The sequence below is a fragment of the Cnephaeus nilssonii genome (assembly GCF_951640355.1).
Source record: "Cnephaeus nilssonii genome assembly, chromosome: 8".
NCBI lineage: Eukaryota > Metazoa > Chordata > Mammalia > Chiroptera > Vespertilionidae > Cnephaeus > Cnephaeus nilssonii.
In genome coordinates, this window is record NC_137079.1 from 78606827 (window position 1) to 78620012 (window position 13186).

The window sequence follows — 13186 nt, forward strand, 5'->3', positions numbered from 1 at the left end:
TCTAGCACACAATTCCAGCAGAAAGTTCTAGATTGAACACATTTAAAAGAGTAAGGTGGACAGTTTCCCTTTACCTGTGTTACCCTTTTCATAAAATCACACAGAGAACTTGGCCCTGATTTCTCCTGCAGGGGAAAGTGAGAATGCATCTGGCTCCTCCAGCTGGGCAGGATGCTGTCAAAGATACCCAGCTCTTTCTCACCCCATTCAGGAGACTGAGTGTGTTGCACAAGTGGGGTGTGGAGAGGGGCTGGAAGAACAGCAGACAGGGCTCTCAGAGAGCATTACAAACAGGCAGATCCTAACTGGGTTGCAGACTCTATCAGTAAGCCTGTCTATCAAGAGCTGCTGAGGGCATATTGCCCATGGATCCCACCAATGGGCCAATAGGTATTCTCAATGCTTTTATCACCCAAACAACTGCCCCCTTCCCCAACTTCATTGCTGACTTCCTGAGGACACTCTCCACAGCAGTGGGAGCAGACTTTGCAGACAGTGAGCATTGACACAACACCCATCCAACCCTGCACAACTCTGTGGAACTAGGAGGAACCACATAAATTTATGCATCCAGCACTCCCTAGAGAAAAGGGAAGCTGTCAGCTCTCAGCCTGGCCTTGCAGTATGGAGAGAAGGCATGCACACTTAAGAACATCCCACAAGAGAAAACAACAATTGTGCAGCATTGTAGCCATAAAAAAGGTGTGAAAAAATATCAGAATCCCTAACAGGGCTGGTGAAAGGTGTTAATCCTCCAAAGCCAGTCAATAAAGACTAGAAGAGGTGACTGACTGGTTCTTCCAATGTGATATGCATATGACACCAAAAGCACAGGCAACAAAATAAAAAATAAAAAAGTGTAACTACATCAAATTGAAAAGATTCTTCACAGCAAAAGAAAAAATAGATAAAGAAAGAAGCAACCTCCAGAAAGATAGAAAATATTTGCAAATCATATATCAGATAAGAGATAACACCCAAGGACATAGGAAACTTAACAACTCAATAGAAAACAAAAACAAATAATCCAATTAAAGTATGGGAGGGGACCTGAATAGACATTTTTCCAAAGAACACCTACATACAAATGGCCAAAAGGTACATGAAAAGATGCTCAGCATCATTAGTCATCAGGGAAATGCAACTCAAAACCACAATGAGATAGCAAGGCTGTAGATATACAGGTGTCCTTACTTCAGCTTGTTGTTTTAGATAATTTTGCTTCTCTTAGTGTCTTAGTGTATGTGTGTGTGTGTGTGGGGGGGGCGGGGAGGGGAATGATTTTGCAAAGCTCTGCTATTAACATGTTAAACTAATGCTTTGATTTTGGAAAATATCTTAGCCATTGAGAGGAGAGTGAAAATAATAGAAACCCTAATTTTTAAGGATATGTTTTTCAAATTATATAGCATATATTACCTGTCATAAATTTGTGAGGGGTGTGAGTAAATGTAGTCTGGATTCCACATTATTCATATAACAAGTCTCTGAGTGAAGGTCCTGGGTATCTACATTTGAATCAAACACCCCAAGAGGTAATTAACAAACATTGTTTTGAGCACTGTTTTGATCACTATTTGAGAACCAATGTTTTGTTCAAAATAGTACTCAAAGGTACATATATGTTACTAAAATAAGAGGAAATAAGAAGAAAATCACCCCAATTAAATTTCAAATAAAATGATAACTCAGTATTACTTGTTATTTTGAATGAATAGAATTAAGGTTAATCAGTTTTATGTTTTGACGTTTTTATATTTCTATTTTATTTTCTTGTGATTACAGGTCAAATTTAAGAGTTGGGCAAAGTCATGTCATCTACTCTAAGAAGGCAATGAATGGTATGCATATTTTAAAAAAAAATCACTTAAAATATATTGTATTTTCTTTCATTACTAAAGAATTCTATGATTTTTTTTTCAGATGTTTAGGTTGTGTTGTGCTTATAATATTGAGGGGTATTGATTTTAGGAGTGTCTGAGTATTTTGGTCAGACTACTCCGAAATGAGTTAGTATAATTTGCCCTTCAAATAAGTTTGCCATATGTATCCTTTCTGCTTTTGTCAGTAAATGCTAGCTTCTTATTTAAATCCATGTTCTCTTTTTCCTGGGCTCACTGCTAGACTATTTTTCTCCCCTTCTAGTGTACTCCAGTATGTTGTTATGACTAAATTTTAGCTTATGGGATGCCAGTCAAGTGAATGTTCCACTTCATGAGTCAACTCATTAAAGATTTTCATGCACACACTCTCAAGCACTTGTTCTTGTTTCTGTTTGCAATCAATATCCAGGGGAACCTTGCAATCCTAGCCTATGGCTCTCTGACTGTGGAGAAGAGCAACCCACTGTCATAAGCACCCATAAAACACTGGAAAATGAGCAAGAAATTCACTTCTATTTTTCTTGAGACATTATATAATTAAGATCATATTTATTGTGTTTCGTTTACTTATATACACACAAACATTATTAGAAATGCATGCATCACATAACATTTTATTTTAAATAGCCTGTATGAAAGCATATTTCCTAATGTTTACAAAGTATTTTTCATAACGAAATTGAGGCTAATGAAACTGTAATATGGAGGGTTTTTTTTTACCCACAGAGAAATAGAAATCTGAAAGAAGCACCAGCCCAAAATATATAGTGAAAACAAGCTGAATGAATTGCGAGTCTGCAGCTTTTCTGAACATATCAGGTTCTGAGGTTGTAGGGCAAGCACTTGACACGAAAAACTAAGGAGATACTGGTGGTGCCCACTGGGAGAAATGAAACTAGAGCCCTCATTTAACCAGGGCAGCTTTACCTGGACACCAGAGAAAAGAGTTCAGGTTGGGTGGCCGGTGAATAAGGAGAGACAATGTTCACTGGAAAGAAAATGATGCTCTTGGAGCCTGAAAATATAGGGGGAGTGCATATCATCACATAGCTTTTCTCTAAAGCCCCACTAGGCACTCACAGAAAGTCTGGTAGAGCCCCGGAGTCATCTTCCTCATGGCGCATAACCCCGAGAGGAGAAAAGAAGCTACCGTGATAGGGGCAATGAAATTCCACTGGAACTTCTTTCCCATATATCCCCTATGGAACAAATAACTGGTCAAAGTCAACAAAAACTGTAACCGATAGGGTACTGGTGGGCAAATAATCTAAATAGGTACTTCTTCAAACAGGACATGCAGATGGCCAACAGACGATGAAAGGATACTGTTTGTCACTAATCATCAGAGAAATGCAAATTAAAAACACAAGGAACCCCTGGCCCAGTAGCTCAGTTGGTTGGAGCTTCGTCCAGTACATCAAAAAGTGGTAGGTTTGATTTCCTGTCAGGAAACATACCTAGGTTTCTGGTTCAATCCCTGGTTAGGGTGCATACAGGAGGCAACCAATTGATATTTCTCTCCCTCTTCTCTCTCTCTCTCTTCCTGTCTCTTTCTCTCTCCCCCCCCCCCCCCCCCGCTTCTCTCTCTCTAAAGAAATCAATAAAAAGTGTTCAACATTACAGTCATTACAGAAATGCAAATCAAAACCACAGTGAGATAGCACTTCACTCCCACTGTGATAGCTGCAATACATTTAAGAAATAAAAAATAGAAATAACAAATGTTAACAAGGATATAAAGAAATTGGAACTGCAGTAGATTAAAATTTGAAACTGGAACTAGCAGGTTAGGTAAATTGTACAGCTGCTTTGGTAAACAGTCTACTGTTCTTCAATAAGTCAAACATAGATTTGCTATATGAACCTGAAATTTTACTCTTAGATATATACCTAAAATAATTAAAAACATATCTTGTACTCAGAAACTTATAACAGCACATAATCTAACTTCAGCTTATGAGTGGTCCACCACACAATTCTGTTGAGACATCATGACAACTTGGAATATTGCCAGAGAAATTAAAAAAATATATATGTGCCCTCTTATGACTCCTCTAGAAAATATACTGCAAAACAGCAGTTATTTATTTCAATTTTCTTCCATTCCCATGATTTCTCCTTGTGTCTGCCTCCCCATGTCTTGCATGAAACCCATGATTTGCTTTGGAAATCATCCTGAATTTGCAAATGACAAAACAAGTCCCTACACATGGTCCATGAGGTGAATCACAGCACTGAGGACGAGAGGGTCACCCCTTGCACCATTGTGCTTGCTAGAGTCCCACTGATCGCATTGATGATGTGAAGAGAATTTGATAAAATGCTCCTCTTCTCCTTCAAGGGATAAATCTGCTCATGCATGATTTCAGAAATCCCTTTTGCCATTTCCCTGTAGTTGGTCTTCATTTCTTCCTGAAACTGTAACTGTCCTTCTTTAATCAGACATTCATTTACCACTAAGGCTTGATCACAAGCTTCCACAGATTGCCTGAAAATTCCTTTATTCAACTTCACTTTTTTTTTGTCAGGATATATTTTTGTGTTTGTCAGCTAAGAAAGCTGGGGTATATGCTAGTGGACCAGCACTGACCTGAACACTCATGTTGCCCTGGAGCTTCAGCTGTAGTTTGATTATGTCCATTTAGCCCAGGAGCACAGCTGGGGAAGCCCAGACACCTTCTTCCTCATCTTGTCAATGGGGCTCACTCAGTTCCATGTGGTGTTGGTACATGATGAGTGTTCAAAAGTTCATAGCAGCATTATTCATAATAGCAAAAAAGTGGTAATAAGTATGGCTCAGTGGTTGAGCGTCGACCTATGAACCAGAACATCATGGTTTGATTCCCAATCAGAGCAGATGACCAGGTGGTGGGCTTGATCTCCAGAAGGGGGTGTGCAGGAGGCAGCTGATCAATGGTTCTCTCTCATTAGTGAAGTATCTATATCTCTCTCCCTCTCTCTTCCTCTCTGAAATCAATAAAATATATTAAAAAATAAAAATAAAAAGTAATTAAGAACTGATACATGCTATTATACACATAAACTTTGAGACCATTATGCGAAGTGAAAGAAGATAGCCACAAAGGCCACACGTTGTATAAATTTATTTATAGAATAAATTTTATTTATACAAATTATTGAAATAAAAATAAAATTGCAAAATTGTATTTATACAAAATATCCTGACACTGGCAAATTTATAGAGACAGAAAATAGATTAGTGTAGTGATTGCTAACATGTATGGAATTTTGAGGGGGAGTGATAAAATTTCCGGAATTAGATAATTATGATGGTTGAAAAATCTTATAAATATGTTAAAAAACACTGAATTATATATTTTAAAAGAGTAAATTTTATGCTATATAAATTGTATACCAATAGGAATAAAAAAGGGCATTGACATATTAAATGAAAAAAAAGGTGAACAAAGAAACATTGTATAAAACCCAGAACAAAATAAAGCTGGAATTGCTATATGGATATCAGACAGAGCAGACTTTAGAAGAAAGAATATTGTTAGGTATAGAATAAAAATTGCAAAATGATAAATGTATCTATTATCCACTAATACATAGAAACCCTAATATGTATTCTCCCCCAAAGAATTTCAAATATGTAAAAATCCTCAAATATTTCAATATTTATAAAACAAGATACTTTTAAGTAACAACTGTGTTAAAAAATAAATCTCTGAGGATATTAAAATATATTTTGAATTGAATGACATTGAAACACAACAATAAAATTTGTCAGATGCACCTAAAATAGTGCTTAGTAGAATATTTATAGCATCAAATTATTAGAGTGGTTAAGAAAAAAGAGCTTACTTAAATCAGAGCTTACTTAAATTTCCACCTTACCAATCAAAAGAAAAAATAACAAATTAAAGCAAGCAGAGAAAATAAAAGAACATTAGCAGCACAAGGCAGTGAAACTGGAAATAAAAAAACAATACAGAATATCAGTGAAAACAAATGTTGTTTCTTTTATAAAAAGTTAATAAAATTGATACAGCTTCTGGCTACTGAACAACACCCCAGATCCCAAAGTCATTAAAATTATAACAAAAGAATACTATAAACAAGTATATACATATAAAGTCAACAATTTCGATGAAATGGACCAATTTCTGAATAGACAAGAGCAACCAACATTCAATCAAGATAAACCTATTATACCAAGAACATGCATCTGGGAAAAGATAGTTTCTTCAATAAATGGTGTTGTGAAAACTGGATATAAACATTCAGAAGAATTAAATTGGATCCTTATTCACAGTACATACAAAAATAAACTCAGTAAGTTTTAAAGACTTAGACATAGACCTGGACCTATAAATGACTACAGATAACTATAGGTATAAAACCTCTCGACATTAGTCTAGGCAACGTTTTTTTAGGTATGACTTCAAGACATAAGTAACAATAACAAAACTTGACAAATCAGATTGCATCAAAGTATGAAGTTTCTGCACAGCCAAAGAAGCAATCTACAGAGGAAAGATACAACTTACAGAATGGGAGAAAAGTATTTGTTAACTATATATTTAATAAGGGGTTAATATTCAAAATATACAAGGAACTCAAGCAACTCAACAGCAATGAAATAAATAGCCTGATATAAAAATGGGCAATGGGTTTTAATAGGTATTTATCAAAAGCAGACACACAAATGGCCAACAAATGCATGAAAAGTGCTCTACATCAGTAATCATCAGGAAAATGCAAATCAAAACCATAATGAGATATCACTTAATACCTTTAAGAATCGATATTATAAAAAAAGGCAGCAGATAACAAGTGCTGGTGAGAAGGATGTAGGGAAAAGAGAACCTTTGAACACTGGTGGTTGCAATGTAAATTGGTGTACCCACTATGGAAAACAGTATGGAGGTTTCTCAAAAAATGAACAATAGAACTACCATGTGGCTAAGCAATCCCACTTCTGGATATGTATCGAAACAAAACAAAACACTAATTTGAAAAGATATATGCATTCTTATATTCATTCAGCATTATTTATAATAGCTAAGATATGGAAGCAACCTAAATATCCATCCATGAATGGAAAAAGTGTGGTGTATATAGCCCTAGCCAGTTTGGCTCAGTGGGTAGAAAGTCAGCCTGTGGACCAAAGGGTCCTAGGTTTGATTCTGGCCAAGGGCATGTACCTTGGTTGCAGGATCCTCTCCATCCCAGGCCCTCCTCGGGCTTGTGCAGGAGGCAACCATTGGATGTGTTTCTCTCACATCGATATTTCTCTCTGTCTTTCTCTCTCCTCTACTCTCCCTAAAAATCAATGGAAAAATATCCTCGGATAAGGATTAAAAACAACAAACAAACAAACAAAACAAACAAGTGTGATATATATATATATATATATATATATATATATATATATATATGGCCCGTTTCACGAAGATTCGTGCAATAGGCCTTCCTTCCCCTGGCTGCTGGCACCAATTTTCCTCTGACACCCAGGACCCAGGCCTTCGCTCTGGCCACAGCAGAGAAGCCAAGCCTCTTCAGTCTTCAGTCTTCACTCTGCGCCTGTGTATTCAAATTAACCTGCCATCTTTGTTGGGTTAATTTGCATAATCACTCCTGATTAGCTGGTGGGCACCACGGAGGTACGGTCAATTTGCATCTTTCTCTTTTATTAGTGTAGATAGATAGATAGATATACAATGAAGTATTATTCAACCATAAAAGATGATAAAATCTTTCCATCTGTGAGGGTATTATGCTAACTAAAATAAGGCATAGAGACAAAGTTAAATATCATATGACCTTTTTTATATGTGGTATCTAATAAAAAAATACAAATGGACAAAACAAAACACATACAAGCTCATAGATAAAGAGAACAGATTGGTGGTTGCCAGAGAGAAGCAGGGTTGGGGTAGGAGAAATAGGTAAACATTATTTATTTAGTTTCAATAAATTGAATAAAGTTTAAAAATAAACATGGGAGATCATAAAAGTAATAACAGAAGAATAAGTCATTTAGATAAGGACAAGTGTCACCTTGTTCTCTGAGAGTAAAGAAATATATTTCTTATGATATATATATTCTCAAAGTAAGATAGAAAATCATTAATAATTAATATCTTATGGCTTTATTTAATGTGCAGAAACAAAATATACTGAGAGGTGATAGGAAAATAAACTTTGAAATAATTTTTAATATTTTAGAATTTCCAAATATTTTGGAAAAATATAACAGTAAAATAATTTTCAAAAGCAGTAATGTTTCATTTGAAAATACAGTGAGCTTATTATTTTGAAATAGACGACCTCAGGAAGTTTCATAAAATTTTATAGCAATGGCCCACAGCTCAAAAACTAATATAGAAAAGATGTCACATGGGATGTAATGTGCTTATTTTAGTAAAGAATTACTTAGAAAATATATATTTGTACAGCACCTTGATTTTTGTAGAAAGCAATTTAAGAAAAATATTTTTAGAGCTAGTCCTTGAAAATATAAAATTGATCATTGTATACACAATTATATTGTACTAGAGACCCAGTGCACAGATTTGTGCACCGGTGGGGTCCCTCAGCCTAGCCTGCAGACATCTCTTGAGGGGTCTTGGATTTTGAGAGGGCACAGGCCAGGCTGAGGGACCCCACTGGTGCACAATTGGGGCCGGGGAGGGATTGTGGGAGGGCTCTAGGGTGTGTCCGTCCCATGTCACCCAGTCCCAATCAGGGCCGATCAGGGCCAGCCTGCCAGGGAGGGACCTCGGGAGGTTGGCTAGCCAGGGAGGGACCGCAGGAGGGATCCAGGGCATGTCCAGCCTGTCTCACCCAGTCCCGATCAGCTGGACCCCAGCAGCAAGCTAACCTACTAGTCAGAGTGTCTGCCACCTGGTGGTCAGTGCATCATAGCTACCAGTCGAACAGTCACTTAGGCTTTTATTTATATAGATAAGCAATTATATTGTGTAAGTAATAACTTTTTAAGAGTGGAATAAAGTAGTGTGTTTTGAATGATACTTTTTTGGGGGAGAGAGGAATTTAACTAGTTAACTAACACATTATCATTCATGTATGAGTAGCATTTCAGTGATAAATTAAATAAAATAGATGCTATAGCAAATTAATTTTTATAGCGCTGGTGTGTATAGTGAAATTGGTGTCAATAGTGAATTAAATAAAATCAAAGTTCTATTTTATGATTAATGTTATATTTACTAATCTTAAAGTACACAAGAAAAATAGTACATAAAGTGTAACCTCTGCATCATATACTGAGAAAAATACATTCATAGTTGAAGGAATGAATGTATAAGTGGACTATTTATATATATTTCTGAGCACATACTTAGAAAGCATTTTGTTTTTACTGAATTTAAAATGAAATAAGAAAGCTCTATCTTACGTACTTTGTTCAGACTTAAACTTTGCCTGATTATATTGGTGATGGATTATTAATACTATCCTCACAAATATGACACATTCTAGTCTTAGCTTAGCAACATGTGTAATGTGGGTTAATTAAGATATTACTGGACTATGCCATCAACATGACAACCACAGCTTTAAGTTATTTTATTTATTCAATGCACCAGCAATGTAGTGTCAACTAACTGATTCAGAATTTGTTCTTGCAGTTTTGTCCTAAGTGATCTTTCTCTTTCAAAAGCATTACCTTGTTAGCTAGTGGCTAAAATGGCCCTTATGTTAATATTTAACAATCAATTCTGTGGCCTTCATGGAGAATTTGTTTTTTTTTACTTCAGTTATGATTCGGCAAAGGACTATAGATTCAGAACCCAGAGGCTTAAGGTAATAACTTTTCAAAGACCTTATAGCTATTGCTTTGTCTCAATTCATTACAATACAGCACTCAATTTTTGTAATAAAAGTTATAGAATACAATGGACATAATTTTCATTTTGCCTAGTATTGAAAGCTATAATGGAGACCAATATTGTTTTACATATCACTTTGATTTCTCTATAATAGTGTAAAACTTGTTATCTAATCAATATCACACACTTATGTTGACTCTTGGATATCCATCTCAACTGTGCACAGTCCATATTCCAAACAAAACACAAATTTTGATCTACTTTTATCTGGAACAGGAATATATTTATGATACAACAACGTCAACTAGAAATGTTTAGATATATGCCCACCCAGAAATGATGTGAAATTCTTAAACAAATCTGAAGAAATTTATTAAAGGTCTTTTAGGTAAAAGAAAAAAACAAACAACAAAAGATAACTTTATCCTAAATATTAACTCATTCTGGTTTAATCTTACTAACATAGGCTAACAATGTTTGATGTGTTGCTAAGAAAAGAAAGCCCAATAAAATTATTAAAATCAGTGTTGAATAACTTTTAAAAATCCTTCTTATTATATTGAAATAATAAATAAACCTCAAATCTCAGTGGCTTAAAACAACACAGACATATATTTCTTGCTTCTGCTACCTATCCACTGAGGTTTACCTAGGAGTCTACCTCCTATTTTGTTTCCCTAAGTAAACAATAAAATCTGATTACTTATAATAAGTAGAACCAGTGAAACAATATATTTTTCCCAATCTTCCCAATAAACTTTCCATCATCGTACAACTTTTCCTTGTTTTCTTCTTCCAGGCTATAACCATTTCCTTAGAATACATACAGGTTGTGAATAAAATGAAATGGACCTTTTTACCACTCATCTGCCATTAATTTCCTGCCAGTGGAGAGTGGTCATTTATAAAGCCACAGTTTTCTAAATAATCAGCACTATTCTTCCTGGAGTTGCCAAAAGCAGCCTTTGAATTCAAAGACCATCTAACAAAATCTTGCTTAGCTGTGAAAATAAGCCTGAGGATGCTCCACCAACCATACAGCCAACTAGCTAAATCATTTACTATAATCCACAACAAAGAAGCTTTTAAATAGAAAAGCAACTGAGTTGGAAACTTTTCCTTATGAGCAATAGTAGCAGCAAGGCAAGGGCCAATAAATGAAAGAAGTACACTGGTTCACAGAACCAAAGGAGTGGGGGCATTGTGGTGTGTAACAATGTAGCACTAGTGCTCACTTTCAAAGGGTATATTTTGGAATATTGCCTGAAAATACTATTATTCTCTAAAAGTTATTTATGTGCTACTTCACCAGCAGTAAGAATTATTGACATCATTGAAAATGACAGCACAAATAGTAACTTAACACAGAAATGCCTAAGCATGACGCTTTCTCTCGTGTGTGTGTTTGCTGTGAAATTGATACAAAACTGATTTTCATAGTTGACAGATTATTTTAAAGAAAGAAAGCTACATTTCCATTTTCAGCAAATGTACCATATGAAAATCATGATACTTCCAGGAAGTACAAATAATGACTATCATGCGGTTGGTAAAATAAATTCTATTGTAATAAATAAATAAATAATCAATCAAACAAACAAACAATAAATAAATAAATAAAAAGTTTTCAGTTTCCTTTGTTACCATGATAGTGATGTTATTTGTGAGTAGAGAAAAAACAGAAAGTATGACATACCTTATTATGCAAAAAAAACACCCCAAAAAACCATACAAAAGATAATTAAAAGAGATACATTCACTATTGGAAAGGCAATATAAAACAGTGACTAAGGGGCAGATTTCACATCAAAAAGCCCATGTTTAAAGTTATATGTTTTCTACTAACTAGGGAGTGATTTCATGTAAGTGACTCCACTTCTCCAAGCCTCAGGGTCTTCATCTGCTATGTGGGGTATTAATATCTGGTTCATTGTGGCTGAGTATCTAGTAAAATACTATAAATATAAAGCCAGCACTTGCTTGATGAAATGGGAGTGATATTTATAATAGAATAGTATGACGGGATGGCCACTCAATTAGGGGTTTGTAAACCTTGGTTTATCCCAATTAGAACATGAACTCACCTTTTTCACTTATCTTCAAATACTTCATTTTCCTTCTCTATAAACTGAGAGATGAGAGTATGTAGATAAGAATATGAATTCATTCATTCATACACTTACACTGAGCACTTCCAATGAGCTAATCACAGGGCATAATGAATACAAAGATGAATAAGGTAAAACATTATCTCCTCCAGATATGAACTGTCCAGTGAGGGAGTCAGAGAAGCAAGCAGCAGTACCATGCAGCAGAGTAACCATCTTCACAGAGTACGGATAGAACACAGAGAAGAGATGAACTAAAACTGCCAGAAAAAGTCAGAACTTGCTTAACCTGTAATGCTATGTATAATGGATCTTAAGAAGCATATATATATATATATATATATTTCTAATGTAGTTGTAGGAGAGAAAAGTTAAATTGCTTTCCAGAAGGAAGAACAAATGCAAAGTCAGGGATGAGTGAACAACACTGTTGGATTAGCAGGGCAACAGTGAGCTCAGTGCCACAACTGCTGAAGTGAGCAAGTCCAATCTGGTCTGGGGGTCTTCTCTGAGGAGGCAATGTGGGAAGCTTTATCACTGCTTTTAGATATGAGTTTCACATTAAGATTTGGGAAACTATTCATGAAGAATTGTGTGAAATGGTTGGATATGTAATAAAATCAGCTAACTCTTGGGAGACAAAAAGGAAGGAATTACAGAGGGTGGCCGTGTTTTTCATCCTGTCAATCTTTTGGAAGGACTCTGGTTTTGCTCAAATATTGAGTCAGTAAATTAAAACAGACCGTTGTTAAATGTTTGGAAGAGAAATTGTAGTCAGAAGGACGGGCACAATGTAAAGAGGCTAAATTACCCCTGGGCCCACGGAGCATTGAGCAGCATCATATTTCCAGGTCATACCGCATAATCCGGGAGAGGGGCTGTAAGAAAGAAAGAGGTTGATTTTGCAAGTACTGACATGATTACTGGTAACTGGGACAAGACTGTGAACACCAAGAAAAGTGATAAATCAGAGCTCTGCTTTTCAAAATTCTTAACTCTAAAATTTCTTTAAAGCCACTGATGTTTATCTCTTCTCCAAGCAGGCAATCTAACAGTGTAACTCAAATAATGTATATTATATGAAAAATGATATATTTAAGATAAGAGGTAGGAAAGTTATTTATATTATTAAGTTTCCCATTCTATCACACATTTATAAGGGTTGACCTTGTCAGTTCTGTTCTAAATAAACTCTTGTTTAAAAATCCAGCTTCTCAGGTTTTTTTATTCACTTCATCAGCTACAAATCAAAATCAAGACATAGATTCTCCCCTTCACCCGAGATCCCAATTACTACTCATTCTCTCCTTCGAAGTAAGCATGATTATGATGCTTAGCAATCTCAGTAATTATCATGCAGGAGGGAAGGTGAATT